Raw genomic sequence first — 26,739 nt, forward strand, 5'->3', positions numbered from 1 at the left:
CATTTCAAAAGGATGGCACAGTCTGATTTGGGTCCTGCACTGAAAGCAAACTCAGCTTAAATATTTGTTCCTTTCCTCCTAAATAAGAGTGGAATCCTGAAGCCCTAAGTGAGTTACTCTCCCCCTGAGTAAATTGCTAATAATCTATAATTTCCACTCATTGGTTTTGTTTATACTTTTTAGAGTAATGCTGCATAAGGCTATTCCTTCTTTTACACAAAGTCTTCTTAATATTTAAAGACATGTTGCAGTCTTATTAAACCTTCTTTCTTCCACCTAAAAATTCAAATTCCTTCAACCATATCTTATGACATGATTAATAGACCATCAATGACTTGGGCATTGCAGAAAATGGTCTCTATTTCAATTGTATCTCTAGATTGCCATTGTCTATATGATCCTTTTTCATGTAGTAGTAAATACTCCTTTTTCTAACTTCTTTTTAAAATCCGAAATGCAGTTTAAAGACTTTCTGTAAGCCTCAATCTACAGGCCATAAAATAATGATGTATTTCCAACTCAGTTATTTTGAGAAGAGGCCGAGGTGATTCTGAGACAGAATGGAGTATAGGAGCAGAAAAAATGTGAGATCCTTTTGCTTCCACAGCTTATGCAGCTCCTTCAGCACTAATACAGAAGCAGAACAAGCAGGGCAGACAAAGTTGTAATCTTGTCATCAGCTTTAAATTTTTCTTGGCTGTTCTCCACTTGAACTACACAAATAGAGTTCTTGTCGTTCAGGGATCAGTGACATTTTGGTGAGGATAGACCAGGCAGCAGAGATGAATGAAAGAAAAGTGGGCTGTGGAAGGCAGAAGCAAGGCAGCTGACTTATAACAGACACGCAATGAATTTTAGACTTCTAGGATTCTAAAGCTGAAAAGTAGCCCAAGCATCTAGTCCACCCTTTTAATTTAATAGATGGGGAAACTAAGGGGCTGGAGACATCACACTGATAAGTAGCCAAGTGGAGATTTGAATTCCTTTGCTTCCCATTCAGAAACAGTGGTAAAGGTAAGTTCAGTAAGAGAACAGAAAGGGGTCTAGGGCAAGAGTATGGAAAATGGTAGTCTTGGGCCAATTCACCAAGAAACCCAAGTTCAAACCCAGCCTGACACTCACTGGCTGTGTGACCTTAGACAAATGGCAACATTGCTGTTTGTCTTAGTTTCAACATCTGTAAAATGGGGACAATAATAGTCCTTACTTCACAGAAAGGTCTGATGATTAATTACACATGGAACTGATACCTGTATAAAATCACCAAACAATTTCGTCTGTACTGAGATGGAGACAAATGATGTATGTACTGCATAATTTTACCCAATCACCTTGAATTTTTGGTGCAATATTATCTAAAACAACTTTCTTGAAGTGCACTCCTTTTTGCAACATAATTCAGGTTTGTATTTGGTGATTATGACAAAATAGCAGCTCTTGGTGGTGCAGTGAATAGGGAATTCAACAGGCAGAGAATGAAAGAGGGAAGGAGAGGATATTTTTAGACCTGGGTACTAAGCATGAACAAGGTATGGAGATCAGAGTAAATAACTGCACCTAGGGAACAGAAAATGATCCAGTCTGTCTAGACCAAGGGTGTGGAAATCTTTTTTTCTGCCAAGGGCCAGTTGAATATTTATAACATCTTTCACAGACTACATTTTGTCAAGCATTCAATCAATCCACCCCTAAAAAGATTTAATGAATTTTGAGTCCAGCCTGTGGTTGTCTTGGCAACACCAGACCAACATGCACAGACCAGAGGTTCCCTGCCCCTGGTCCAGAGTCTAGACCACGGGTAGGGCTGCAATCTGAAAATTTAAGATGGCACTAAATAGTGAGGGATCTTGAACTTTATTTGTGAAATCACAGGGAATCATTAAAGATTTAGGCCAGCAGTGTCATAAAAAAAATCTCTGTGTAAAACAAATTCTTCTGGCCTTGGTATACAATGATAGATTGTGATGGAGGGAAAGAGTTGAGGTAAAAAGACCCATTATGAGATCTTCACAGTCAGAATCATTGGACTCAGACTTGTAAATCTATTTAATATATAGTTATCTAAACAAATCCCCCATCCTACATTTCTGAAACTTATTTTTTAGAACCAATTGTGGGATTTTACATTTATCCATTTAAAATGTCATCTAAATAGCTTTGACTCATCCTTCTGACCTACTGAGAGCTAATGTCTTACTTACCCTTCTGTTTAGTTCTCATTTTCATCTGTAAAAGCCTCCTTTGTTAGAATACCTAAATTTAGCGCTGGGAAATGAAGAGGGAGTAAGCATTGATAAGACACCTACTGTGTTTCCAGCCACTGGGCTAAGAGCTTTACTAACAGCATTGCATTAAACAGAGAAAGCTTCAAATAAAAAGGAATCCCATCAAATCTTAGCAATATTTCAAGTCATATTTAATACTGATGTTCAGTGATTCTTTACATTACTTCAATCTATGATTTACAATGTTCTTCCAAATAATCTCTCTGTCCAAAAAAACAGCAGGATGCAATAAGATTTAGAATAAATAGCTTTAAAATTGTAAAGGGATTTTGAGGTCATTCTCGTTCAACTCCTTTATTTTCAGTTGAAAAAAGGAGTTTCAGAGGATTTCCATGTGCTCCACGGGCAGAGAAATATTGAGGAGAGTCAGAATTTGAACCCAAGTCGTCTGTCTACAGATCCTATCCTTTTCAGTACTTGTTCCATCCAAAGGTGGAGCAAGGATAACTCGGTCCCTTATTACTGATTACCCTTCCCTCCCAGACATGCTCTCCTCTCTAGGTTTCTGCAACACTGCTCTGTCCTCATTCTTCTCTAAGCTGTCTCTCCTCACTCCATTTTCCATAATAACCTCTCATTCCATCTCTTCTTCTGTCTCTTTTCTTCCTTGTTCCTCACTATCCCTTGGTGCTTTTCCAAATCATGGCCCTTATTCTAGGTTCACTTTCTTCCCTTCCCAATCTGGATTCTCCAGGACTCAGTTCCATGTGACATACTGTCTTCCCTTCTTGAGTCCTTTGATCTTTTGAACTTGCCAAACTTGAATCCTGGATTAATCACACACAATTTGCCGCTGCTACCCTTCTCGCATGCTGAAGAATGGTGCTCCAGAGGCTCTCCATGGCCTCAAGGAGCAAATATAAAATTTCTCTTCACAACCTGTCCCCTTCTGCCTTTAAGTCTTCTTCCACCGTTCACTCCCTCAGTGACAAAGGCCTCCTTGCAGTTTCTCAAATACAGTTCTCCTGTCTCTAGACTCTGGGCATTTTCATTGGTTCTCCCAGTGCTTGGGATGTTCTGTCTCTCACCTCCACTTGGACTTTCTTTTAAGATTCAGGTCAAGTCCTACCTTGTGGAGTAGGCCCATCTTTCTGTTTCTACATGTCTGTCATTGGGTTTTAGCAAACCATCCAAAATGAATGAGTGGCTCTACTTCAAGATGCCGCCATGGCCACTGGGATGGGGAAGCCAAAAAATCTCTTTATCCTGTTCTATTGCCTTCTGGAGAGGAACAGGAATCAAACTCCACACAGCTGCTTCCTGCCTCATCGGTGCCTCGACTGCTTTTAAGGTTGAGAGGTTTAGCTTTTTAAAGACCATCTGTAGTCAATTTTTTGCCAGACAATAACAGTTATCCTTGCAGTTTCATCAGGGGGAACTTCCTCACACTTCATAAAGGGCTAACCAGACAAAAACATGTCTTTATAACTTATTTAACACATCAACTCTGTTATCTGCCCTTAATATCTGTGATTATATCACCTGAGCTGAGAGCAGAAGTCAACTGGTCATACTCCCTTCCCTACAGATGTACATATATATATACATATATATTATATACTTATATATATAATATAATATAATATAAATTATATATGTATCTAACTACCCCAATAGTATGATTTATCTGATGATTAATAAAACATACCTTCCTACTGAAAGTTTTCCCACATTCATTACACTCAAGAGTATAATTAGCATTTATATATCAATTTAAAGTTTTGTAGAGCAACATACACATGCTTTCTTATTTGAGGCCACAACAAAACTGTGAGGTAGGTTCTATTACCGTCCTTGTTCTTCAAATGAGAAAACTGAGCCAGAGAGAGAATACGGTTAAGTGACTTTCCCCACAGATATACTACTCACTAATAAGTGTCAGAGGCAGAACGAACAATTTGTTCTTCATCACTCCAAATTCTTACTTTTTGCTTCCCCTTATTTGAATATGAGCTCTTTTCAGGCAGTGACTGTTTTGCTTTTTTAAGTTTAATCCCAGGCTTCACACAATACATTCATCATGGTAAATGATTATTGAATACTATTACATAGGTCTACAAAGTCTCGACTCAATGACTTCTAAACCCCATGTAAGAACTGCCCAGTCTTAGGAGACAAATAAAAATGAAGAAAATGAAAGAAAGAAAAGTACATATACATATTTATGTGTGTGTGTGTGTGTATATATGCATATATATATATACATAAACTATACATCTATCTATCTTTTGGAGGGGGAAGGGAAAAGTAAAGAAAAAGGAGAAAGGGAGAAGATAAAGCAAAAGAGGGTCAAAAAAGGAGGGAGGAAGGGAGAGAGAGGTTATTCCCTTTTTAAGGTTTATTGAGTGGGTCACTCTTCCTGACTTAGTGATCAATCTTATCTAAAGCAATTTTGATTTAGTAGGGGACTTTCTTCTGACATCAATAGCATTATACATTATAATAATCTACATGGGTGAGTGATAGGTCACCCTTTGTTTGTTTGGGAGCAAAGTTGTGAGAATAAAGTTTGGAAAAAGTTTAATGTGAGTCACAAATCTGAATAGCTTTGCAGACGGGTCAGATAATTTTTTTCAGGGGGCTTATCAAGTTACCAAAGGACTTGGAGTACAATCCAAGTGTCCACAAAGCTAGAGCTTTATATGTGTCCTTAACTGGGACAACCTGAATTTGGAGGCTGGTCGTTTAAATCAGGAAACCTTCTAGTCATGTCTGGAGACCTGTGACTCACAGCTGCTTGGGCCCTTCATCTTGGACTGTTTAGTGAGTGAGCATGTAGGCTACTATAGTCTGTGCGAAGAAACAAGCCGTTTCTGGTTGGTGAGGACAGGACTGTGACTTAGTGATTAGAGCCACGGATTTCTGGGAGAACTGAGCCAAGGGAGCTCTAGATTAAGGGAAGGAAAGTCAAGAGAGGGCTTCCTATCAGAGACTGCCAGAGATCATCATGAGAAAATCTTATCTGAGAGTCAGGTCACAAAGGGAAGCAGGATATGGAGTTGGACAGGAAAGTTAGTCTGTGGCATTTGCTCATGGTACTGGGGCCCATAGACCATGTACAGATAACTCTGAGGAAAGCCAGGACTTTTATTAATGTTCTACAGCTGTTCTGGCAGCACGACCTAGATGCAAATCCCAAACTGGACTCCCTGAAAAACCTATGCCTTTCATCCTATACTCTCAACCACTTCTTACAGAACCTTCCTCTAGACATCATCCCCACTTTCTCCCTCCCTTCTGACTTCTTTCCATCTGGAGATGAGACTATTCTCAGTTTTCCCTGATCTTACAAAAACAAAACAAAAACCCTTCTCTTGACTCTACCACAATTAGCCAGCGTTGATTTCTTTCTTTCCCATCACTGTCAAAACTCTGAAATTATCTTTATTTAATTGCCTTTGTTCTCAATGCATTTAAAGAATCCAAGCAAGAAAATTCTTAGAGGGACTAAAAGAAAGTTAAGAACAGTTCAAAAATCTAGGCAGAATTGAAACAGAATTGAAGGATATGATTAAGAGGAAATAATGGAGAAAATCATAATGTAACATGGAAATTATAGAAAACAGAAAATCTGAAAAAATAGATAGAATCAAAAATAGAAAAATGGAGACAAAATCATAGACAATGCAGTGAAAGTAGGAAATCTTGCTTTAACTCTGGAAGAGTGAAAAGCTGAAAGGGTAGCTCAAAATGTGATGATGGCATTCCATAGAATTTAGACAAATAAAAGGATATTCTATTCTAGGAAATAATACAAAAATAATATAAGCTCATTATTTCACTTTAGATTATAATTATATATTTGTGGTTGTATATAAGGCATTATAACACATCAGCATGTTCAAAGTTTTTGTCAAATTGAGGAAAATCCTATGAGGACTGAAAAAAGGGTCATTCAATTTTATGATAAACCAGAATTTTGTGATAAATTTTATTTTATGAATTTTATGATAAATTTTATGATAAATAACAGATACACACACTGAAATATTAGATATAGTATCCATTAAAAGGCTGTCTACTATTTGCACTTCTGTAGAAATTATTAAAAATAAAAATGAAAGGTTTGCATGGTTTTACAAGACCAAAAAAATGTCTCCAATCTAGAAGGAAGAGATTTGGAAATATAGTTGCAGCAAAATATATTTGATAAGAACATGATATCCAGAATCTATACTCTATCCCTTTTCTGACCCCACTACTCCCCTATAACAACTCTTGTCAAAGTCATTGATGATCTCTTTTAAACGAAGTCCATATGTAGTTATAAAAGTAATAATTACTACCCAAAGAGAAGTAGTCAAAGATATAAATAATTTTTGAAGGAGAAAATGCAAATTAATGAGCTTTTGAAAAGGTATTAATAAGATCTAATAACCAAATAAATTCTATCTTAAGCAATGTTAACATGCTATCTGATACTCATAAAACTGTCATTTAGCTAAAATAAAAAAAATCTTTTGTTGGCAAGGCTGTAGCAAAATATGTAGGTACTATAAACAATATGTCTACTGACTGGGGAATAGCTGAATGATTTTTGGGGAAAGAAACACAATGACATTCTCTTAGGAAATCAATAACAACTGACATGAAATGATGCAAATTTCAGCAGAACTATACATATATATATATTATGTATAAACTATGTTTAGAAAAATAAAAGTAACAAATGCTTTACAAGTAAATAGTTGGATTAAGAATCATAAAGTGAATAATTTTTATTTATATATTTAAACTTTTTATTTTTTGAGTCAAACATTAAATAGCTGCGAGTTTTACACTTTATTTGGAGATCTCCATATTTTATTTTATTAGCTGTTTTGGTTGCTACTATTAAAGGAACTTATTTATACTATTTAAAGGAATTTCCATCCTTCCCTCTAGTCTCAGAAGAAGAAATAGACTTTCTTGCAAAGCTCACACCTCTACCTGTACCCTCAATACAATTCCATTGCATTGTTTCTGTACCCACATGGAGTCATTTCCTCTCTCTCATACAGCTTCCATCTTTCCTTCTCTACTGGTGACTTCCCCGAATCTAAAAATATGCTCAGAGGTTCTTATATTCTTCAAAAAAAGACTTTTCTTTATAGCAGTATCCTTCAAACAGAGGAATAGCTCAATGGTGCAGGGGATAGAGTACTGGCCTTGGAGTCAGGAGGACAGGAGTTTAAATCCAGCCTCAGACACTTGCCACTTACTGGCTGTGACCTTGGACAAGTCTTTTCACCCTGAGTGCCTTGCATCCAAGGCCATCTTCAGTTGTCCTGATCATTATCTGACCACTGGACATGGATGACCCTGGAGGAGAAAGTGAGACTGGTGCCTTAGCACCAAGTAAGATCTTTGAGGGCAAGAATTGTGTATCTTTCTCATCTATGTATCCTCAGCTCCTTCTACACATTGGGGGGTTAAAGAATGACTAAATTTGGGGGCAGCTGGGTGGCGCTGTGGATAGAGCACCGGCCTTGGGGTCAGGAGTACCTGACTTCAAATCTGGCCTCAGACACTTAATAATTACCTAGCTGTGTGGCCTTGGGCAAGTCACTTAACCCCATTGCCTTGAAAAATCTTAAAAAAAAAGAATGACTAAATTTATTTTATTGAACTGAATTGAATCTGTCAATAATAATAATTCCCACATTCTTTTAGGCAAATGGGCTAATAGCCTTGAAGTCACTGGACTTCGGACTTTTCCTCACGGCATACATATAAATTAGGAGCTAGACTAGTAGTTGATACTTCTGCAAGTCAAGTCAAAGAGTCTTTATGGGGGCAGCAGTGGCTAGAGCACCAGCCCTAGAGGACCTGAGTTCAAATCCGGCCTCAGACACTTAATAATGACCTAGCTGGGGGACCAAGGCAAGTCACTTAACCCCACTGCCTTGACAAAAAACAAACAAACAAACAAAGACACAAAGACTTTATAAGCTGCAATTATATGGCTGGCACAAAGTAAAACCAGCCTCTGTTCTCAAGAAGCTCAAGTGTAAGAGGGGATTCAACATAAGGACAACTCTGCACTCAGATTTACATGGGGCAAATTGGAGAGAGAGAGGCATTACAATCAGATTTTATCTGAAACTTGAAGAAAGCCAGAGCAGTTAGGGGACAGAAAGCTCCAGGCATGGGGAGGGCCAGTGAAGCTACAGAGTCCAGAGGGGGTGTATCAAATGCAAGGCCCAGCAGAGGCCAGTATCCATGGATCATGAAGAAGAATAAAGTTTGAGAAGATGAGAAAGGCAGAAGGGAGTCACATTAGGAAGGTGAAAGAGTCAACAGAGGACTAAATAGCAGGGAGCCACTGTCCTTTATGGAAAAGGACTGACAGGGTCAGACTAGTGCTTTAGGTCAGTTTGACAGCCAAGTGGAGGATGCTTTATTTGGAGTGAGGAGAGCCTTAAGGCAGGGAGACAAACCATCAAGAGATGAGCTCCACCAACCAGAAGGGTACTGAGGATCCTGGGCATGACACATATAGATGGAGCAAAGCAGAACAGTCAAGCACAAGCTTAACCCAGTCTTTGTCCAGGTTAACCCCATGGTAAGTGAAAAGGAACCAACATAGGTTCCCCCAAAACAAGCTTAACCTCATTTCTTTTTTCCTCTGGGTCACTAGGTCAAAGCAATGCCATAGAAATGATATAACTGGACTTTGCAAAGTAACAAACAAAACTTCTCATAATACTCTTTGGGTTGGATGAGAGTATTATAAGATGTCTTCAAAACTGGCTGAAATGACTAGACCCCAACAGTGGCATGATCAATGTCAATGAAGCTCTAGTAGAGTGTTCAGGACTCCATTTTTCTCCTTGGCCTGTTCAACACCATGCACTGATGACATGATGAAGATATAGATGATAGGCATATCAAATTCACAGATGGCATGACACCGTGAAGGAACACTAACAACCTGGATGACAGAATCAACACCCAAGATTATTATGACATGTGAGAAAGACGAGCCAAAGCTAAGATGACATTTAATAAGGATAAATTAAAGTCCTACAAGGAAGATTTATGTCCCAATGCCTTATTTCATTCCCCACAGTAACTAATCCAAATCACTTTCTTTCCTCTCCAACAAGCACTCAGTCTCTCCCCTTTATCTATCCCCAAGATTTAAAGCAATTAAGTTAGCCTTCCATTTCAACTGACTTGAATTGCCTTAACCACCCCCTCTCCTTCTGTCCTTAAAACTTTTTGGTAGCATCATCAACTCTCTTTTTCCTACTGGTTACAGAAGAGTTATGCTAACCTCTAAATAAAATTATTTTTTTTAACTGATATCATTGGTCTCATTTCCTTCCACCTCTGTCAGTAACTTGCTTTCTCTCATGAATCGCTACTGCTTCTCACCATCTTATTTTAATATGAGCTTAACTTTTCTAAAAAAGACTTTCCAAGGCAATTTTGTTCTCCTTCAAAAAATATTACCTCTTTCTCCTGAAAGGGCCAGTAAAAGAGATCAAGTTAAAAAAAGCCCCAAACAAAACAGAACATAGAATTAGTTGAACTTGGGAGACTAATTGAAGATTATGGAGTCTTTGAAGTCAAGGTAGGAAAGAATATGTAAAAAGAGGAGATGCTCAATAATGTCAACTGCTGTGGAGGACAGGTTAGAGGAGGACTGATATCAGTGATCACATGAGTGATATTTAAAAGATCAATTTCTGTAGAGAAATGGGGGCAAAAACCAGCTTTTTAATAACTGAGTAGAAAATGGATGATGAAGTAAAGAAATTGGGTATAAACATCATTAAGAAATTTAGCAATAGAGCAAGATGAGCAGAACCAGAAGAACACTGTACACCGTCACAGCAACATGAGGTTGATGATCAACCTTAATGGACTTGCTCATTTTATAAGTGCAACAATGAAGGACAATTTTGGGGTATCTTCGATGGAGAACACCACCAGAGAAATAGTTGTGGAGTTTGAACAAAGACTAAAGACTATTACTTTTAATTAAAAAAATTATTTTATTATGTAATTTTGCTATCTCTTATATTTTATTTTTTTCTTAAGTATATGATCTCTCTCTCTCTCTCAATACATTCACTTTAGATCAATATATAGCATGGAAACAATGTAAAGACTAATAAACTACCTTCTGTGGGGGTTGGGGAGGGAAGCAAGATTGGGGGAAAACTGTAAAATTCAAAAATAAATAAATTTATTTTAAACATTAAAAAACTTAAAAAAAGAAATTTAGCAATAAAAGACATGAGAAAGATGTAGCAGTACCAATATTATTCCAATGAAAAATGAATGCATAAAACAAAAAAACAAAACACATATCATGCTCCAAATACTGTACTAAGAACAAATAGAAAAGAGAGAATGGTCTGTGCACTCAAGGAGAGTCTAATAGAAGAGGAAATGTTAGTCAGGGAAGGGCATTTTGGTTTGGAATGTTACAGACAGCAAATGGAGAAATTCCAGTAACAATAGCAGTTCCTAATTTGATTATTAGGAAAAAGGGAAAGATGGGGGCAGAAAGTAAAATAGTGAGTAAAAGAGATGTGACAGGGTCCCTTACACGTAGTGAGCCACAAAGGCACTCACAAAATACAGATAGAAGAGTAGTAGTATGAGAGTTCCAGAGATGAAAGTTCTAAGTCCTCCAGGGCATAATCTTTGGTCCAAGACACAAGGTAGGTTGTTAGCAGATAAGTCAAGGAGTAAAGAAGCCTGCACCATGGAATTGACCAAAATCAAAATTAAGAGGAAATTGAAGGCAAAATAGAAAGATGTGACAGTGGGCATCAAATTAGCTCAAGGATATTACCAATAATGACTTATATTTGAAAAGTGATACAAGACAGTCAGGAACATGGAAAGAAAGTGGATCAGTCAAACAGCAAAAATGAAAAACAAAATTTTGATATCTAAGTATTTTGGTATCCAGGTGGTATCAAAACAATCAAGTTGAATGTTCTGAAGAGGTTTTATGGAAAGGAACAGATAAGAACTATATCAAATAAGAAGATACAGAATAAGGGACTGTAAATTGTCATTGAAAAAGAAGTAAATAAAGCAATGAAGCTGCAAATTCCTCCAAGTGTTAAGGAAAACTTCTGAACCTTTCTGAATTACTGTTTTATTGTCAGTCTACATGGCACCTTAGCTGACTCTCAGGACCCAGCTCATTGATTAGGCCTAGATGGTAGTGACTCATTTCTGTCAATACCTTTGCTAATCTAGAAAAGTAGATTTTTAATTTGAGTGACAAAAAATTCATGGGGTACAGTATTTTGCCATAGGATATACCAGTATATCCCCATAACACTATATTTAGCTAGAAAAGGCAGCTCTTTTGGGGTACTGAGTGATAGACAATCACAGACCTTATGGTCTAGCTCACAATTTGTTATTTCCTACTGGGACCTTTTTTTCTTGAACAGTACAATTGTTATTTCATGATACTTTTAATATGACAACTTGGCATTGTTGGTCACAAGCATGATTATGCAATTAAACATCAATTATTACATAACTGTATTGTGATGACAATTTGGGTTTTAATAGAGCCACTGTTGTGTAGTTGTGCAACTCTAGGATCATCATAGGGAAAACCTTTTCAGAGGCACCATTAAACTTCTGGATGGATAATTGAAGTGTTTTATGTAAAACTCTTCAAACTTTGGGGGACATGAAGGCCTTTCTAAGAAGATAAGATATTGAATTTGCTATATAAATTACAAGAATCAGTAGTACCTTCCAGGAACCTTGAAAAGGTTGTTTACCAACAAGTTATTAGTCTCAGAGTAAGGATGATGTGATAGGCAGTTTCAGAAAGAGATGGTTGGATTCAAGATGAACTGAGGCATCTTTTAAATGGAAAGATGGCATCCAATCTAATAGCACTTACTAAGAGACAGATAAATAGGAAGGAATCATTTGAGTTCTGGTAAGGGGAAAGAAACTGATGTGGAGTAATGGGAGGAGTTTTGGAAAATTTCAAGGTATCTCAAAGGTTCTACATATGGATCTCAAATATGTAAAAGCCAAGAAAAATGCACATTGTGTGTTGTTGTATGTATGTATTCTTTACTAATATTAGAAAAAAAATCTGGTGAAGTAGTAAGTCTATGTCCATATTAGCAGGAAGGGGAGAAGCCTTTTGAGTCTATACTGTATATATACTACATATACTGAGCATATATACTGAGTTTATACTGGAGAACAGACTCCTCCAGGGACTAGTCATCAAATGATTGGTGAGAAAGAAGAGAGGAACTGTAGATGCATCTGACCATTGTTGGGAGCCACCAGAGACCCAGATGGAGATGACTGCTTGCAACAGAAAGTGAAGTTTCTGTAGTACAAGTCAGAGAACAAAAAGAGCTCTGTAATGAGGAAATATTTGTTCCAACACATCTTCTCAAATGCAGACCACAGAAGTAAAACAACAGTATTCATGGGCATACAGACCTCAAAAACCAAACTAAAAGTGATCAACAATCTTTCCTGGGCTCAGTCTTCCTAGAATCATAATGTATTGTGCAGCAGGGATAGTGAGGATGAAGATGTGAAGGATCCTGATGTGTGGGACAGTAGATTCCATGAAACAAATATATTCCAATCACTTCATGACTTGTGTGCATTTGCATGCTCAAGGATGAAGGTTGTGGTGAGAGTAAAGAGTAGGTTTAGATGGAATGAAATCATTTACAAAGATGGAAAGATTGTTGGTATTTTTATCATCGCAGTGTTTTCAGAGAGCTTTTGAACATAGAAGTACAATTAGCAAGTAATAGCAAGATCATGGGTATGACCATCCCTGTAATGTAGATGTCAGTCAATGGAGTGGAGTAGACTGAAGAACGGGGAATTTAGGCAAATATTAACAAGTTTATTACAGTTTTCTATAATGAGGGAAGGAATTGAATGGAAAGGGGTTGGAAATGAAGACTATGAGTCAGGCACAGAAGCCACTAAGAAAGGAAGAAGAATGTCTTGGACTTGGTAGGGGACAGCTATCAGATTGAAGACTGAGGAACAAATTTGTGAATGAACCTCAAAAAATGAAAGGTTGCTAAGTGACAACAGTAAAGGGAAATCTGAAAGGAACAGGGGAGAATTTTGATTTTACTGTCAAAACCAAGTCAACCAGTACCTGAAAGAGAGAGGAGGGAAGTAATGTCATGAGGAGGGAGCCAGATCTCCTTGAGTGCCAAGGGATGGAAGGAGTGCTAAAGGGAGAGGCTGAAGATGAAAGCAAGTGTCTTAATTATGGATTGGACTTGCAGAGGGTACAGTGGAAGGGATGGGCAGATCTGGAGTAGGGCACTGAAAGGGGCAAGGAGATCAGAAATAGGAAGCGAACAGCTGAGGCTGGGGAGCTGGGGGTTAGTTCTTTGGCATCCAAGTTTCAATGAAACAGGAATAAGGACTTTTAGATTGCAGATACAGAAGAATAATTCTGTGTATTGCTTCCATGGGTAGGCTTCATTCAAAGGAATGACTTTAAGGAATGATGAAGGAAAATATTTTAAGAGCAAGTTATTCACCAAAAAGGTCAGAATCATGCCTCACTCCCTTTAAAGATGTGTAGTCTGAGAATGTTAATAATAAAAGGCTGCTGAGCATGCATAGACTCTGAGACCTGAAGAAAAGGTTCAGTGCTATTAACATGAGAAACCAAGAATAGAACCCTTTTAATACTTCTTTGGCAGAGCTCTCCCTGAAATGAGTTTGGGGGCACAGGATTCCCATAAGGGAATTAAGCAAGGTTATGAGGATAAAATTCTCTTAATGACTGTGTTAAGCTATTACCAATTATCTTTTAAGGTGTCTCCTTAAATAAGCAATCATGACTCAGCATTGGGCAACTTGACTTCTGAAAAGAACCATAAATAATCCTTTTGCAACAAAACCAAACAGATTAAATAAGTTAAATAATCAGATACAACCAATACAGGTTAGATAAACAAAACTGATCTTTTTTTTTACAACAAGAAAAGAAGTTTTTATGGAGGAAAGAAATCCTAATCTGAGATTAATTTAATCAGTGTTAGCTCTCTGGGACATGCAGATTCTGTAGATAATTTTCACTGACAAATACCAATAGACCTTCTTTCAATTAAAGGGCTTTTAATTACTGCTAACTACCATTTTTCTTTTTTTGTAAGGCAAATGGGGTTAAGTGACTTGCCCAAGGCCACACAGCTAGGCAATTATTACATGTCTGAGGCCAGATCTGAACTCAGGTACTCCTGACTCCAGGGCCGGTGCTCTATCCACTGCACCACCTAGTTGCCCCTGCCGTTTTTCTTATAAAAAAGAAGTGGCGTCCATGGCCTGACCCCTAAGAGAGTGGGGGAATCAATTAGAATCAATCAGAAGTTAGAAACATGGCTTGCATCTCACCTTTCTCAGGCTAGTGAGGTTTTGGGGTTTATCTTCATTCAACTGCCCCAATTCTTACTCCCCCTCCAATTCTCCATTCTGCTCTCTCTCTCTCTCCAATGTCCAAGCTCCCAGTCTTCCCTACTCTGAGTTGGGTATAAGTAAAACACAGGTGTCATTAGGAAAATACCTCTACCACTGGAATACCAGTCCCTCTCCTTCTCCCTCCTCCCCAACAGGTCATGGTAGAGGCAGGCAAAGCTCCATGATCTGGGAGAGTGATAAGGGAGTAAGAACCCTACATTGCTTTTTTCTTTAAGGAAGAGTGTCACATAATGAGTAGGTTGCGCTGGGATATGCAAGTGCAGATCTCATATTATTTCTCCCCCAAAAAATCTATTCTTTTTCTAAACTTTTCTCTTACTATTGAGAGCAATGCCATTCTTTCAGATATTCTTAGATTCATCACCTCCTCACTCCACATATACAAGACTTGCCAAATCTTGTTTCTCCCTCCATATTTCTCTCAAATTTGTCTCTGTTAGTATGGCTACCAACCAGTTCTGTCTTCATCCCCTCTCACTTTATTGCAAAAACATCCTAATTAGTCCCTCTGTTTCAAGCCATTCTACTCTTCAATCCATCTTCTACACAGATAACAAAGTGATTTTCTGAAAGCACAGGTCTAACCTTATCATTCTCTTAATAAATTCCAGTGCCACCAAACTGACTCTAAGATCAAATATTACTTCATTTTTAATTATATTTTAAAACTTTCTATTTTTGGTGTATATAATATACTTTATAAATAACCATGTAAATATTTGATGTACATTCTCAAACATTTTTTTACTGATGTAGTATATGATCAAAAAAGCTTAGACCTTTTTTATAGACCATTTTTTTTAAAGGAAGAATGCAGACACTAGATATATTTGAGTACCTCAAGTTATTCCCTTAATTAAATTCAACAAATTTATGACTGAGAACGCCCTTCAAGATAGGCTTAAGAGGCAATTACTTCCTCAGTGGACTGGATAGTTCAGATTTATTACTTCTTTTTTGATACAGAAAAGTATATTAGTACCCAAGAATTTTTTTTAAACTATCTTTAAGGCAGCATTCAAATAAAGGGCTCCAATATATTGAAAGATGGTGAAGAACAATGAGTAGGTCTCTATGTGATCTGCATTCCCTTTTACTAAATGATTCCTTGTAACTGTGAAAAAGTATAAACAACTATTCAGTTTTGATAGTTTATCAACCTGAAGGTAAAAATATACAATAGAAGTCAGATAAACTATAAAATGTAGGTGATACCTTAACAATAAAAATTTTCTGCACAGTTCTTGCAAAACTAATTTATTTTAGATCTCCTTTCATTTCTAAAGGATATTAAAAAGATTTTCAAAGTAATATAATAAATATTATTAGCAAAATCTAAAATTTAGTTGCTCAATAGTAGCATACAGAAATGACCAATTAAATATGTGGTCTCATTTAATAAGTTAAGAACAAGAAACCTAAATGTTGCTTAATAAAAATAATGAAAATAATTGTCTTTTTGATTTCAAAGAAGATCCAGTTAATGGTGCATGCCTTACATATTATGTTCATTATAATGAGAGTTATGTATGCAAAGATATCCTTCTCACTTGTCTTTTCCATAACCATTTTTACCCCATGACCTGATCTGATAGGAAAAAGGACTTCTGGTGATGGTGAGGATGCTGTGAGAGTCCTTAGCTTTTGAGTATGATTTCTCCTCCTATATCTGTGAGGCACTTTGGTACTTTAGCAACACTGGGCAAAGTGCCAGTTTGTGATATTTGATGACAAAATATTGATACATGCTATACAAAGGCACCTTAATGTGTCAGCAATGTTGGGCTGCAACAACATGGTTAATCAAATCTGTCTCTGGATGGACTAATTGTCAGCACAATCTTTCCTCTCAGACCTCCAACCATATTCCCCCTGGAACTCAAAGACTTGGTTTGCTCAGCAAATCACTGGAATAATGACACTGAATGATTGGCATTGTTTATGACCAGAACTAAGAAGGTATCCTATTTTTTTTGAATCTCTGACTTTTGTTCTTGATTAATGAAAACAATGCTTTCATTCTGGTCCATCTTGTGCCAGACCAAGAATTTCACCTCTAGCAGTACAATACGATCACGATCACCCCAGTCCAGCCAGGAGTGATAGACTAGGACCTCAGTTCTTTTTTTGTTGGTAATAACAATATTAGCTCATCCTTAGTGCTTTAGTTTACAAAGTACTTTCTTCATAAAATCATAACCTGATCAGATCAGACATGGAGATAATTCTTGTTAGACTCTAAATGACTATAAAGATAAAGAAATAAAATATTTTTATGGTCTCTGGACTTGGGACCCTACTTGCCCAGGTATTTCCCAACTTTTCCCTATCTGTTTACTAACCGCCAACTTCCTTGAAGCTTATTTGTTCCATCTTAGATACTTGTTAACTATATTGGAACATGAGTCATCAGCGATTGGGAACTATTTTTGCTTCTGCTATTGAGAAGAAAGAACTAAAGACTATGTGTCTTTGTAACTGCCTCAGGAAATATAAATAGTGTACCATGCAGCCTTTGTACCAGTAGTGCAGTGGGGGAGAGGGGGAATTCTTTAGAGATGTTTCAAGAAGAACAATTAAAAAACTGCAAAGGTCCAGATGGAGAATTAGAAGAAAATCTTAATAAGAAGAAAATGAGAACATATTTTTTTTATTTAACTGGTAAAACAAAAAGAATAAATAAATAAATATTAAATTAAAAAAACAGAACATAGTTTAAAAAAAAAAAAAGATAATTGAAGAACACCAGAAATTTGGAAATTGAAATCTACCATTCTTATTACTTTTGGGGTCCCCTTCTTTTCCCTTAGCCATCATCCATTGCTTCTAATCAATGGCTCCTCACCAGCAGACGCCATACACTGTTATGTCCTCTAATATATATATATATATATATATATATATATATATATATATATATATATATATATATAAAGCCAGTAGCTCTCTCTAGATGATGGTGAGAATTCCTGTATCTTGCACATGTGAGCTTATTACAAATTGAAGAGTCTGTAAAATTATGTAATCTTCAGTTTTTTTTGTAAACGAATCAAAATAACAATTAGAAAATAAGGAGGGTTTCTTTAAAGTATTGGAACTGGACACTTCAATTTCTACATATCCTTTTCTATTTTATGATATATGTTCCTGATGTTTATTCAAATAATACTATTTCCAATTTTATTTGTATAACATGTATGATGATGATTTTCATAGACTTTGATCATCTTCATGGCTCCCATTTACAGGATTTAAATTATAGACCTAGAATATGAAAAATCCTGTTTTTTTTCTGTAAAAAATCCTTTCACTGACATGAAGACAAAACTAAATATTTATGCATATATGTATTTTTATCTATGCATACACACATATGTACATCTAGAAACCATATATATTTATAGATTATATGTACATGATATACATCATAAAATTAGTTGTTTTCTGAGCGTATATTTGCACATACATGTTTATGTGTCTATCTGTGTATGTATGTATGTATGTACACACATACACTCAGAACTAGCATTTATAGTCTATATCATATACTTTTAGAATATCTGTCTTTAATATTAGAATAGGGTAGTTCTTAACCTATTTGTGTCATAGGCCCCCTGGGCAGTCTGATGAAGCCTATGGATGGATCCTTTTCCAGAATGCTTTTAGGTACAGAAAATACATAGATTACCAAGGAAACAAGTTAAAAAACAAATTGGTGGGCTCCAGATGAAGATCAGCTGTTTTAGTCAAATCATGTACTTATCTTGTCTTCTCCATGACATCATCAGCCAGTCAATTATCCTTTATTGAGAGTTTTCTGCTTCTCAGATACTGACCTGAGACAGTCAGTTCAAACTGGCCTAGGGGAGGGGGGAAGAGATAAAATGCAAATACCTAGATCGGGGTGAGATACTTGAATGGAGCCAGCAGGTATCTGAGGGCAGAAAGCAGGTATCTGAGGGCAGAAGGCAGCTGAACAGCAGGTGCAGCAGGTGGAATCACCAGGAAAGTTTTCCTGGAGAAGGTAGGATTTGAACTAAGCTCTGAAGGGAACCAGGGAATCTAAGAGGATGAAGTAAGGAGGAAAACTATTTCAAGCAAGTAAAGGCATGAAGATGGGAGATGCAATGTTGTATGTGTGAGGAATAGTACACAAACACTAGCTGGATCCTAGAGAGCATGAAGAGTTCATTAGGACTAGGACTAGGTAAAAAGAAATGAGATTATAAAGGGCTAGAAAAGTCAAACAAAGATCCTCTATCTGATCCTGGAGAGGATAGAGAGCCCTGGAATTTACTGAGTTGGGGGTGGGGAATGGTATGGTCACATCTGCACTTGAGGAAGGTCACTGTCATAGATTAGTGGAGGATGGAATGGAGACCATTCAGAAGGTTACTGCAGTTATCCAGGTGAAGGATGATGATGATGCACTGAACTATTAGCAGTGATTATGTGAACAGAAAGAGGACACATGCAAGAACTGTAGAGAAAGAAGTGACAAAATTGTACGTGAGATTTGGCAAGAGTAAGGAGCTAAGAGTGACTGGAAGATGATGTCCTTGACAACAACACAAAAATATAGAAGAGGGGAGGATTTGGTAGAAAGGGGAATGAGTTCTATTTTGGACATGCTGAGTTTGAAATGCCTATCAAGATTCAATTCAAGATAGAAGGAATTGGTGCTAGGGGATTGATGCTCAAAAGAAAGTGAGAAACTTGGGGCAGCTAGGTGGCGCAGTGGATAGAGCACTGGCCCTGGAGTCAGGAAGTACCTGAGTTCAAATCCGACCTCAGACACTTAATAATTACCTAGCTGTGTGGCCTTGGCAAGCCACTTAACTCCATTGCCTTGCAAAAACCTAAAAAAGAAATATTCTCACTGTTTGGGGGTGGCTAGGTGGTGTAGTAGATAAAGCACCGGCCTTGGAGTCAGGAGTACCTGGGTTCAAATCCGGTCTCATATACTTAATTACCTAGCTGTGTGGCCTTGGGCAAGGCACTTAAACCCATTTGCCTTGCAAAAAACCTAAAAAAAAAGTGAGAAACCATAGCTAAATATATAGATCTGATAAAAAAAATAATGTGCACAGAGTTAATAGATGAATCCTGGAGGGCTGATAAGATCATCAAGCAAGATGGCATAGTGGAAAAAGAGAAGAGAGTCCCAGGTCCAGAGCCTTTGGTAAATCTGGTGGTGAGTGGACAAGATGAAATCAAAGATCCAGCAAAGGAGTCTAAGAAGGGGAAGTGAGACAGGGAACAAAGATTAATCAGCATTTAGCAGATCTCTTATCAAATACCATTAAAGTGAACCGGGAGCAACAATGATAGAATGAGTACCTTGCTATGTTCCTAAGTCCTTCTAAAATGCTTCACTGCTATGATAAACTGGCCATTTCAGCAGAGCCACTGGAATAACAAACAATGCAAACTATAGAGAGATAAATTATACTTCTTATTACAAATAAAATTACCAAATGAAAACTATAAAAGTACTAAAGTTGTTTTATCTGACTGACTCTGTAGGGGCTTAGTCTTATATCATAGAGAACTAGGGTTGTGAATTTTCCAAATGACATTTTAAGTCTGATTTTTTCCAGGTTATTAAAAGTAGGTGCAATGTAATTTTTAGCATTTATAGAGCAATGTCTAGTGTTCCACAATCACTTACCAGTTAATCTTATAGAGCAAGTAGTTGAAATTACCATTTTATAAATACTAAAACTGAAGCAATGGATGTGGTTATGTTATCTGCTCTAAACCATCTCAAAGCATTAGAATTATAAAGATTTTTATCAGGACTCCCTCAGTTTCTAATCCAGTACAACAAAAATTAAGAATTTAACTAAGAGAAATCTTCTAAACACTTAAAAATGCTATGTTTTTGAACATGAATAGAGGAAGGTGAATCATCTTCAGATGATCCCATTTTTCCTTATTAAAGAAAAAACCCACAAAAAACCTTTCAAACCCTGTGAAAACAACTGAAGAAAATTATAGTGGTTTCTCTTATGTCAGAGATTGCAATAACAAAGGACTTTATGTCTAAGAAGTAATCTTTGGTTAATTACAGTAGGTGATAGGATCTATTTTTCAACCCAAGGACAAAAATCATTCACTTCATTGAATAGGCTTCATGTGGCTTAATATTCATTATCTTTTCAAGTTAGATAATTTGGCCTAGAAAAGTAGTTAAAACATCCAAAATAGAATCCTATGGACATATTTGTTGATAGATGTTCTTCTCTTAATGATAATGGCAACTAAAAATCTACTAAAGTTTTTTAAAACTATCTTTCCTTAAAGATATTTAATAGTTTGCTCATCAGCTCATTTGTCCTAAATAATTTAGATGTTTTAATAACAGAGGGCTAGACTACATGAATCTTTAGAATTATATCTATTTTCTTAAAAAGTCAGAAAAAATCCCTTAAAATGCCTTTTAATGCTTGATTATTTAATGAAAATTTTTTTCAAGGTATGAAGAGAAAGCTTTATTTGTTTCTAGAGGAACGGGCTCCAATAAATTCCAGAGATTGAGGCAAAAGCAAAAGGTCCAAGAATCACATTTATGCCCCGCCCCCCCACTGATCCACCCTCATTAATGAGGAATGTGGTCTTACAATCTAGAATAATCTAAGGAAAAGAGCATAAAATTCAAACTGAAACCAGATTATCTCTTCAGTCCCAGGAACTGAATGGTCATCTGGACTTCAGATAAGATGAGGTCAGTTGACTCTTCACCAATATCCCAGAAGTTGCTTTGTCAAGGGAGGAGGGGCACATAGTTAACTATTCTCCAATCTATAATATTCTACTGAAGAAATCTCAGACTTTATCCCACTCAATCCCTCCTCTTTTATTTTGATGAGATTTCCTCAAATTTCTGAGTAGGCCCTTAAGTCTAAATAACAACTCCCTGATTACCTCCTTACTTCCCATTAATGATATTTCTTAGTGGAAGGAAAAAATATTGAGTTGAAATCGTGACTCAAAATTCACAACCTGGACATTAGTTGTGTGTTATTGTTTCTGACTATTACTGAGTGTCTTCTCACCATTCAGAGGTATAGTCCATTCATACCTGTTTTTTAAGTATGGAGTCATGTCCCTTTTTTTCTTCAACCTCCCAATCTATTTTGTACCTTTTTAATTTTTTTGTTCACTATTTTATCTCCAAAATCTGTTCTTGCCCATGTTTCCTATACTTTTCCTGATTTTCCCAGTCATAAATATAATAGATAATTATATAGATATAACAATCAAATGACGAATAAGTATTGACAAAGCACCTGCCCTGTGCTAAGTACCAGCCCGACCCTGAAGACACCAGTATGAAGAACAGCACGATTCCAACTCAGAAGAAACCTGCATTCTAATGGAGGAAAAATCATGCGCATACAGAAATATCTAAAACACAAATAGAAAAGGAATACATACATACATACATACATATATAAACATACACACACACACACAGTATTTAACTACAACTGAGTTTAGGAAGGATGAAATAGAAGTTTAGGAGTATCAAAAAAGGCTTTGTATAAAAGCTGGTGTCCTAGCACCATCTTAAAGAAGAGATTGGATGAGGTGTAGAGAAGAAAGTGGTACATTCCATGAGAGAAGGCCGAGTCCAAGACTCAGAGGTGGGAGATGTAGGACAGTCTATGTGGAACAGAGAGAAGACCAATTTGGTTGGATTGTAGAATGTGGGAAGACGAGTAATGTTCAATGAAGCTGGACAGATAGATAGGCTGAACAGAGGAGTTTATGTTTTAATCTTAGAAGCATTAGGAGGCTACTGGAGTTGATTGAGAAGGGGATTCAAATGTCCAGATCTCCGCTTAAGAAAAATGACAGCACTCTGTAGGATGGACTAGAGTAGTGAGAGGTTTGAAGTAGGCAGACCAGTGAGAAGGCTGTTGCAATCATCCAGGCAAGAGAAAATGAGGACTTGAAATAATGTGGCCTAAATGTGGCTAGAGAGATGAGGTTGGATTCAAAAGGTGTTGTAAAGATAAGAACAGGAAGATTTGGCAAGAAATTGGATTTGTGGGTGAGGAGCTGAGAAAATAACATGGATTTTGAACTTTGAAGCTGGTGGTGTCTATAAGAAAGAGGCGAGCTTGGAAAAGGAGAAGGGTTAGGTGGAAATAAAAGTTTAGCTTTAAACTTGTTGAATTTAGCATGTTTCTGGAACCTTGAGTTCAAGCATCCAATAGTCAACTGGAGTTGTGGGATTGGAGCTCAGGGGATAGGAGTGCTCTCTCTCTCTCTCTCTCTCTCTCTCTCTCTCTCTCTCTCTCTCTCTCTCTCTCTCTCTCCCTCCCCTCCCTCTCTCTTTCTCCGCCCCCCCCCCCCCCCGCCCCAGGAGTCAACTGCATGGAGATGATAGCTAATCTCATGAAATCTGATGAGGTTGCCAATAAAAATGGGAGAGGAAAAAGAAGGTTCAGGACAGAAACTTGGAGAATAGTTAGGGAATGGGGTGTGGAGACAATAAGAGAGACTGCTGGTCAGTCAGGTTGGAGAATCAGAAGAGAAGGGTCCCAACATCTCTCTTTCCTCACATCTTCCATTAAACTGGTTGCCAGTATTCCATACTATCCCCTTGATCCATTTCCTGCCTCTCATTCTGTACTACCACCACCCTTGTTCTGGCTCTCATCTCTTCTCACCTAGGCTACAATATATTATGTATATTTATGAATACACACACACACACACACACACACACACACACACACACACAGAGGCATATCTCCTCCTTTTTATCCTCCAAACTCAAACTTTTCCAATTACTCCTCCATATTGCCACTAAACAACTTTCCTAATCTTCTGCTCTGATCATGGTAGTACTCTCCTTAAAAAACCATCAGTGGTTCCCTATTTCCAAAAGGCAGTTGATACATCTCTCTCTTTTGATAGATTAAAAAAACCCATTAAGGCTCACAAGGTTGATGTGATATGTCAGGTTCCACAAGTGGTAAGTATCAGAAGTAGGATTTTGGGGGCAGCTAGGTGGTGCAGTGGATAGAGCATTGGCCCTGGAGTCAGGAGTACCTGGGTTCAAATCTGGCCTCAGACACTTAATAATGACCTAGCTGTGTGGCCTTGGGCAAGCCACTTAACCCCATTTGCCTTGCAAAAAACTAAAAAAAAAGTAGGATTTTGAAAAAAAATAATAACAAATAGTTAACATTTATATGTTATATGAATGTAACATTTATAATGCTTATTATGTTTCAGGCACTCTGCTACATGTTAGACAAATATGAACTGATTGAATCCTCACAATGACCTTGGGAAGGTAGGTGCTGTCATTATTCCTTTTTTACACATGAGACAACAACTGAGGCAAACAGAATGTAAGGAGACAGCAAGGGTCTAAGACCAGATTTGAATTCAAGCTTTCCTGATATTGAATTCCTGGATTTTAACCCAGGGCCTCTATCTCCAGTCTGTTGAGATTATATTAGTAAGTACTGATTATTTTTTGTGGATTTATTTTTAGATCTTGCTCCTTTATTGCTTAATTAGTTCTTGGTTATTTCTTTAGGGTTTTCAAAATAAATCATCATGCACTTGATAAACCAGGACCCTTTTATTTCCATTTTTAAAATGCTCTATAATTCCAATGACTTTTCTTCTAGGTAGAGCCAGCACTTCTAGGACTGTCCCATGACACAGTGGGAGAGAGGACATCACTTTGCTTCTATACTTACCGGGAATGCTTTTTGTCTTCATTCACTACAAATAATATTAATTATTGGACAGGTTTAACATTGTACTGAAGAAGGGGCCTTCAATACCTATTAATTTTAGGATTTTTAACTTAACGTGTCATTTTTTAAAGTTTTTTTTTTTGTTTTTTTTGCAAAGCAATGGGGTTAAGTGGCTTGCCCAAGGCCACACAGCTAGGTCATTATTAAGTGTCTGAGGCCAGATTTGAGCTCAGGTCCTCCTGACTCCAGGGCCAATGCTCTATCCACTGCACCACCTAGCCGCCCCCTTAACGTGTCATTTTAATGTGAGCCTAATATCCTATTCTATTAAGACCTTTTGACTTGTGATTTAATCTCCCACCATATTTACTATCTCTTCCACTTCTGTGTCTGCAAACGTGGACTGTAGCTTTCTATATCTTTCTCTAGGTGGCTGATATAATACCAATGACTAAAATTTGCATTTCCCTCTATTAAGCAAGATTTGAAGGACTGTTCACTTTATATACTCAGGCAAGCAAAACAAAACAAAACAAAACAAAAAACCCACTGCTTACAAAACTCTACTACAAACCTATTTGCTAGCACAACACAACTTTACATTCCAAAGTCAGAGAGAGGATGTAAATAACTTTATAATGGTTTTGTATATGGTTGGGAATAATTGCCTAGAGAATATTTAGTGTTTGCAACTGAAATTTAATTGCAATTAAATTGAAAAGAAAAATAAAACTGTATTCTATAAGGTAATAAGAGTGTTAAAACTACAATTTCAACCAAAATTATGTCCCTACATCTGTAATTAAGTGCAAACAATGGTGAAAATAAATATGATCCTGGCTTAAAATAGTAGAAGCTGACTATTCTAATGCCTCCTGCTGGCATGGAGGTAACCTTGCATTCCTGAAGAATGTGCAGAGCACAAGCTAAGGCAAGTCCTACTGAACTGGAGAGGCTTCCAACTCACACTTGGTGATGGACTAGCTGTCTGCTGCCTGAGGACCAGGCTTGCAAAATTATGAAAGGATCCTCACTAGCTTGGTTACATGATGAAGTCCTTTTCAACGCAAAAATTCTGGAAGACAGTTTACTTATCAGTATCAATGGAAGGAAAATATATATATATATATATATATATATATATATATATATATATATATATATATATATATATATATATACTAAAAATATCCTAGTTCCTTGAAGTAAGTTTTCTGTTGAGCAGGCATATATCTATTAATTGGTCACAAAAAAATGAACTGCTAATGAAAATTAACTTATGTCCCAGATGGAATGATTGTCTTTCCCTCTTTTGTCTTCTGGAGTCAACATTTAGGTACCTATCATATTCAAAGTATGTTGCTACTGTTCATCTTGATAATCTATTTCCATTTCCTTTTCTTGGTGTTCTTTTTCAGAGCACATTTTTAAAGAGTTCTCACATATTGCATAAACGGATTTTGAAACATTTCTGTGGGACATCTCACTGAGTGAAGCAGATTAATTCTTATCCACATTTCAAGATAACACAGACCAGAAACAGAGGAATAAAGAAAAAAAATCCATACAGAAACTGGGTATGTACCTAACAAAGTTAATTAAATGAATGGATGCTAATTAAGTTCCAGGGTTAGTCACAGAGTCCATATTTGAATACAGGCCCTCAGATACCAGATCAAACAATCTTTCCACAGTACTATGCTCCCTCCCAAGCAATTTTTGGACCATGTTATTGACTTGAAATTAAGATATACGCAAAAAAGAAAGTTTGTGTCATTCCTAGAAGCTTCTCAAAATGAAAATATTTTAAAAATAAAAGCTGCTTTTTTTTGTTATGTTCTATCCAGTATTTGCAAGAGTCTTGCAATCTTAACAGTATGACTCCATTGTCAGACAATGTTATTCTTCTAACAAACATGTATCTTCTTCCCCTTGTTAGCTTTGTTTTTATTTACTTCCTATTTATGTTACCAGAATAAGGAAGATGTTTGCAAAAGGTCCAAGAACAGAGTGTCTCAGTCAATTCATACCCCTTTTAGAAACACACTAGGTCATTCTGTTGATGTAATCAATAGAAACTACTGTCTTAAAAAAACATGTAGAGAGCTGCTGTTATTTTTAAAAAATAAAGTACTTTAAATCTCTTTCTTTGTTTGAAAAATCTAATACTCCATGTGCATTAGAAATAATCACTCATTTAAATTTAGGGAAAAAATTTATAGAAGCTAAGTGGGAAAAATAAACACTGGTTTTTATTTGTGCTATTA

General features: G+C 36.8%; 1 protein-coding gene across 4 annotated transcripts in view; it reads right to left on the reverse strand.

Moving 5' to 3' along the window:
- The window catches only part of NTN4 (netrin 4), a 188,178-nt gene that overhangs the window by 109,490 nt on the left and 51,949 nt on the right, over positions 1-26,739 (reverse strand). The window lies entirely within an intron of this gene.

Source organism: Macrotis lagotis, chromosome 2 (assembly GCF_037893015.1).
Source record: "Macrotis lagotis isolate mMagLag1 chromosome 2, bilby.v1.9.chrom.fasta, whole genome shotgun sequence".
NCBI lineage: Eukaryota > Metazoa > Chordata > Mammalia > Peramelemorphia > Peramelidae > Macrotis > Macrotis lagotis.